At 41.0% G+C, this 6,274-nt stretch overlaps 1 non-coding gene across 1 annotated transcript; it reads left to right on the forward strand.

Moving 5' to 3' along the window:
- Positions 1–2,764: 2,764 nt before the first annotated feature.
- LOC112759926 (small nucleolar RNA R71) lies at positions 2,765–2,868 on the forward strand. The gene has a single exon (XR_003180389.1). It is a non-coding gene; the product is annotated as a small nucleolar RNA R71 (small nucleolar RNA).
- The last annotated feature ends 3,406 nt before the right edge of the window (positions 2,869–6,274 follow it).

A 6,274-nucleotide genomic window follows, 5' to 3' on the forward strand; every position in this document is an offset into this window, starting at 1 on the left:
TGATGGACGGTTGGGGTTATGCATGGCTAGAAGACAAGGATCATCACTTTATGATGGGGATTGCTCGGTCTTCTAGGGTCCCATTTTTTCAATGTTGCATGGCAATATTTTCCAATGTATTCCCTTTTTAGAACAAGTGTGAAGCCCCTCCTTTTGTGGTGTCCGAACCTTCTTTGTTTGGTTGTCCAATCTATCCCTTTTCATGCTTCTTTTCCTCTCCTATAAAGATTTAAAATAAGGCAATTAATATCATAAAAAAAATTGAAACTCTACGGCTAGAATAAAATGAAAGAAAGGATTTGATTGTTCATTTATGAATTCCAACTAACTAACAAACTCTTGGTGGGTCCTTATATGCATTTTGGTGGCACCATGGGGTAACACCAAACTTAGTTTGAAGCAATGTGATGAAAAGTTTTTGTTCAAAGCTCCCAAGACTAGCATGCATCTTGGCTTGCTTTGAACACCAAACTTGTTCTTCACTATATACTGCATGATAAAGATTTCACCAAATGTTTGTCAAGTTTGGGTTGAAATTCATAAACATTGATTTATTCATTATTTTTTAAAAACATATAAAACATGGGTTGCCTCCCATGAAGCGCTTCTTTAGCGTCACTAGCTTGACGTTTTTCCTTCATCAGGGTGGTTGGTAGTGCTTAAAGTCCTCCCCTCTTGCTGTGGACTTGTATCCATTGGTTGGATCAATGATCTCCACATGTTCCAGGGAAAGAACTCTGTTGATAGTGAAGACCTTAGGTAACTGAGATGGTACAGTAGGGAGATTAGGGGGAATATCTGGGAAGTAAGCTGAGACAACTCTATCCCCTGGAGAGAAATCTTCCGTAGGGATCTTCTTGTTCCTCCATCTCCTTGGTACCTTCTTTTTTGTTTCTTTTGAGGTTGCCTTCCCCTTGGTGACCTCTTTTCTCCAAGGAGTTGTGATGCTATCTTCGCCTGCCTCTAGAGGTTTGGGTTCCTCCAACTTTTCTTTGAGCTGTGGCAATTGCTGTTTTCCTTGTTTATTAATTGAGGGGGTTTCAGAATGAACTGGCTGTGCTTCAGTGCTTGTCTCCTCCTTCAGTGTCTCATTATCGTTTGTGCTTAGTTCCTTGTCCTCTTGATCTGTTTCTTGTGAGAGTTTGAAGACATTGAAGCTGAGTCGTTCATCATGGATTCTCAATATTAGCTCCCCTTTCTCTACATCGATAAGTGTTGTAGCCGTAGCTAGGAATGGTCTTCCCAATATGATTGGGTGAGTGTGACTCTCTTCCATGTCCAGAATGACAAAGTCTGTTGGGAGAAAGTACTTCCCAACCTTTAGCAACACATTTTCCACCACTCCTACTGCTTGCTTTTGAGTTTTGTCAGCCAGTCTGATGATTACATCTGTGGGCATTATCTCATTAATCTGCAGCCTCTTCACCAGGGATAAAGGCAGTAAGTTGATGCTGGCCCCCAAATCACATAGTGCTCTATCGAACATAGTTTCACCTATGGCACAAGGGATGTGAAAACTCCCTGGGTCTCTTCTTTTCGTAGGCAGCTCAGGTTGAATAAGGGCACTACATTCCTTGTTCATCACTATAGTCTGGCCTCCTTTGAGTGAGCTTTTCCTGGGAAAAAGTTCCTTCATATACTTGATGAATGCAGGCATTTGTTGAATTGCCTTAATGAATGGTATGTTTACATGCAGAGATGCAAACAAGTCTAGGAACCTTGAGTATATTCTCTTTCTCACAGCACCATTGAGCAGTTGAGGGAATAGTGCATAGAGCTTCAGCAGCTCTTGTTGTGAGATTTCTGGTTCTTTGTGATCTCTATCCTCCTCCTTTGTTGAGTTGTCTTCAGGTTGTTTGTACATTTTGCCTTGCTTATCTTCAATCTCTTGATCACTTGTAGTGACCATTTTGCAATCTTCCCATCTTACTTTCTTTGCTTCTCCCTTGGGGTTTTTCTCCGTGTCACTTGGGAAGCTATCAGTAGGTTTGGGAATCTTCTCAGCTAAATATCCCACCTGGAATTCCAGCTTCCTAATGGTCTCTCCCTGGTTCTTAATATTGGCTCGCACCTCCTCATTGAACACCTTATTTTCTTGAATCTCTTGGCTTATTCCTTCAAGTAAGGCTTCAATCTTAGAGAGCTTGTCATCAATTGATGAGTGGTTCGGAGCAGATGTGCTGTTTTGGTTTTGATAAGTGTGTGGAGAAGTGTTGTTGTGGGGTGTTGAGATGTCCTCTGGGTGAATTGCTGGTGAGCTGCATTGTTATTGGAGTTGTAACGTCTCTGGTCTTGGTTTTGATCTTGATCACTTCCCCACCCAAAGTTTGGGTGGTTTCTCCATCCAGGGTTGTAAGTTTTGGAGTATGGATCATAGTTTTTCCTTGGTGAATTCCCAATGTAGTTGGCTTGCTCCTAACTCCCTTCTGCTTCTTCATTCACCCCTTCTTGGATTGTTGATGAAGATGAGATTGCTGCTACTTGGTTCCTCTCCATCTTCTTGGTGAGGTCAGCCAGCTGCTGGGTAATGAGCTTGTTTTGGGCCAACAGAGCATCTACATTGTTTAGCTCCATCACTCCTCTTGTGTTCCCTCTTTCGGAAGCATAGAAGTAGTCATTTTTTGCTACTATTTCAATAACATCTATGGCTTCCTCAATGGTCTTCTTCTTGTTCAAGGATCCTCCAGATGAATGGTCCACGGCCTTCTTTGACTCATAAGAGAGACCTTCATAGAAGATGTGCAGCTAGACCAATTCATTGAACATGTCAGGTGGACACCTCCTTGTCAAGTCCTTGAACCTCTCCCATGCTTCATACAGAGTCTCACCATCTTGTTGCCTGAAAGTTTGAACCTCAGCTCTCAGCCTATTGATTCGTTGAGGAGGGTAGAATCTTGCTAAGAATTTCTTCACCACATCCTCCCAAGTTGTCAAGCTCTCCCTTGGGAAGGATTCCAGCCACTTGGCTGCCTTGTCCCTGAGTGAGAAAGGAAATAAGAGCAGTCTATAAGCGTCAGGATGAACACCATTAGATTTTACTGTGTCACATATTCTCAGGAAGGTGGTCAAATGTTGATTGGGGTCTTCTTGAACACCTCCTCCAAATGAACAGTTGTTCTGGACAAGGGTGATGAGCTGTGGTTTAAGTTCAAAGTTGTTGGCATGGATTGTTGGCTTTTGGATGCTACTTCCATAATTGCCTGGGTTTGGATTAATGTAAGAGCCCAAAACTCTTCTATCCTCCCCAGCATGATTTGCTCCACCTCCTCTACCATGGTTGTGAGTCTCTTCTTCATGATGATTTTCCATGTTTTCTTCCATGTTTGGTTCAAAGTATTCCTCAAAGTGTTCCTCCTCTTCTTCAGCACCAACTACTCGTTTTTCTTTTGCCTCCTTCCTTAGTCTAAGGAAGGTTCTCTCAGGTTCAGAATCAAAGGAAGTTGAAGCCCCGCTTCTTCTCCCTGTCATACAACCAACAAGTACAAGCAAAGAAAATAAGTGCAGACAGTATTTGTGTCAGAATTACTGTTAGTTGTGGGTGATGCAATATATCAAACAGTTAGTGGGTTAGCAAACAGAATTGAAAATAACAAAAAAAAAACAAAAGAGTAGAGGGGGAAGGGAAGAAGTTTAACTGAAACAAAAAGTAAATTACTCAAACAGAAAAATGTAATTCACAAAATAAAAATGCTCAATCTAGTGATCTTCCAATTTAATCATTGTTGATGCACAATCAATCCCCGGCAACGGCGCCATAAACTTGATGCGCGAAAAACTTGTCTCTCAACAAATCTCCCTTCGGCAAGTGTACCGAAGTTGTCGTCAAGTAAAAACTCACAATAGAGTGAGGTCGAATCCCACAGGGATTGATTGATCAAGCAACTTTAATTAGAAGAATGTTCTAGTTGAGCGAATCCAGAATTTGGGTTGAGAGTTGCAAAAAATAAAATGGCGGGAATGTAAATAATAGAAAAGTAAATGCTAGAATTAAAGAACTGGAAGTAAATGACTGAAAATAAAATGCAGAATTGTAAATAGGAATGGGGGATTTGCTAATAAAAGTAAATAGCAGAAATTAAAGAGAATGGGTAAGATCAGAGATGGGGAGTTCATTGGGCTTAGGAGATGTTGCAATTCTCCGGATCAAGTTCATTTTTATCTCTTCCTCAATCAATGCACTCATTGATCTCCTTGGCAATCTTAAGTGATTGAATTACAATTTCTTGCAATTCAATCTCTCAAATCGTGATCAATAGCCAATTCCTTGGTCAATTGCTCATGAGAAAAGATGAAGTATGGTCACTGATTATACCACATGCATTTCCCAAATCAAGTGTTGAGAGGGTTATAGTCACATACCCATCCAAACCCAATTTGGTCCAGCATGAGAAAGCATTTCTAGCTTGATCTCTTCATTCCTCTTTCAAGGTTCAAAAGAGATCCAAGTTTGAATAGCTTCTCTTCCAAGATAACTACTCAATTGGATGAAGATCGAAAGCTTTCAAGTAAAATCAAGAGGAAAGATAGAAGAAGAATAATGAAAATTAGTATTGATCCATCAAATTACAACAGAGCTCCCTAACCCAATGAAAGGGGTTTAGTTGTTCATAGCTCTTGAAAATGAAAACAAAGATGGAGAATACATCATAAAACTAGAAATTGCAAAGAAAGTAAATACAGAGAGTAGTTCTCTTTTTCCCAACCTTCCAGAACTTCTTCTCAATTCAAAGCTACCCCTATATATACTACTCTTCTCAGCTTCTAGTGTGATTCTTCAAGTCTTGGGCCTTTGGATCTTGAGTTTGAAGCAGTTCCTTTCTTTATTTGTGCTTGGCTTTACTTGCAGAAAGAAAGTGCAAAGTGGGCGGAGACTTTATTTCAGGACGTTAGGGGTGTTAATATTTAGTGAGAATAACAGTTCGAGAACGTTAGTGACACTTAACATTGTCACTAACGTTCCAATGCACCCCTTTGCCTCACGTTAAAACCCACGTTAACTAGGTTAACGTGGCTTTTAACGTTGCCTTGTGAACCTTCGAGAACGTTAGTGACACTCAACATTATCACTAACGTTCCAGTGTGCACCTTCTTGCTTCACGTTAAAGCCCATGTTAACTAGGTTAACGTGGCTTCTAACGTGGCCCTTGCCATCCTTCGAGAACGTTAGTGACATTCAACATTGTCACTAACGTTCTAATGTGCCCCTAGGTCTCACGTTAGAGTCCACGTTAACTAGGTTAACGTGGCTTCTAACGTGGCCATCTTTAGCCATCCCAACGTTAGTGACATTATTGAGTGTCACTAACATTGGTTCATCCTTCATTCCTCATCATTAGCTTCCACGTTAACCAAGTTAACGTGGAAGTTAACGTGACTCTTGGGGGTTGTGTGGTTGCTTCAACATTAGTGACAATGTTGAGTGTCACTAACGTTGTCGACAACTCTTCATCCCTTACGTTAGTTCCCACGTTAACCAAGTTAACGTGGGAGTTAACGTGGTACTTTGCATCATAGGCCAACGTTAGTGACAATGTTGAGTGTCACTAACTTTGGCTTCTCTTCCCCCCTTAACGTTAAAGGCCACGTTAACCTAACTAGGTTAACGTGGCTTCTAACGTGGCCACTTATGAGTAATTGCCAACGTTAGTGACAATGTTAAGTGTCACTAACGTTGGCTCAACTTCTCTTCTCCACGTTAGAGTTCACGTTAACTGGCATTGATGGCTTTTTAAGAGTGTTATTGGCAATCACTTTTCTCATTACCTTGTAAGTTACCTCCCCTTTTCTTGCTTCCTTTTGGTCCTGAAATCAAGCAATAAAGTGCATCAAAGCTCTAGTCCAAGTCATGAGTAATGCAACATAATAATTGTCACTAAACTTATGCAAAATCCTCATGAAATTATGTAAAATGCACAATATATGCTTGAATCAAGGTATAGGTGAATATCTACCCAAAACTAGCTTATTTCCTAAAGAAATGCATGAAACTAACCTAAAAACAGTAAAGAAAAGGTCAGTGAAACTGGCTAAGATGCCCTGGTATCACCAAGCTTTCTGATAGTGGATGCAGGTATTAGGTTGATGCTTGCCCCAAGATCACATAAGGCTGTCTTGGTGCAATTATCCTCTAATATGCATGGTGTTCCGAGGGTTACCTGAAACTGTAGGTCGATCTCAGATGAGATCTTCTGACTGGTCAGAGATGACGTGTCCGGCTGGCTGGTAGTGGCCGGAGCTGTTGCGTCCAACTTGTTGGACTGGCTGCACTTCTGAT

The sequence above is a fragment of the Arachis hypogaea genome, chromosome 16, assembly GCF_003086295.3.
Source record: "Arachis hypogaea cultivar Tifrunner chromosome 16, arahy.Tifrunner.gnm2.J5K5, whole genome shotgun sequence".
Lineage (NCBI taxonomy): Eukaryota > Viridiplantae > Streptophyta > Magnoliopsida > Fabales > Fabaceae > Arachis > Arachis hypogaea.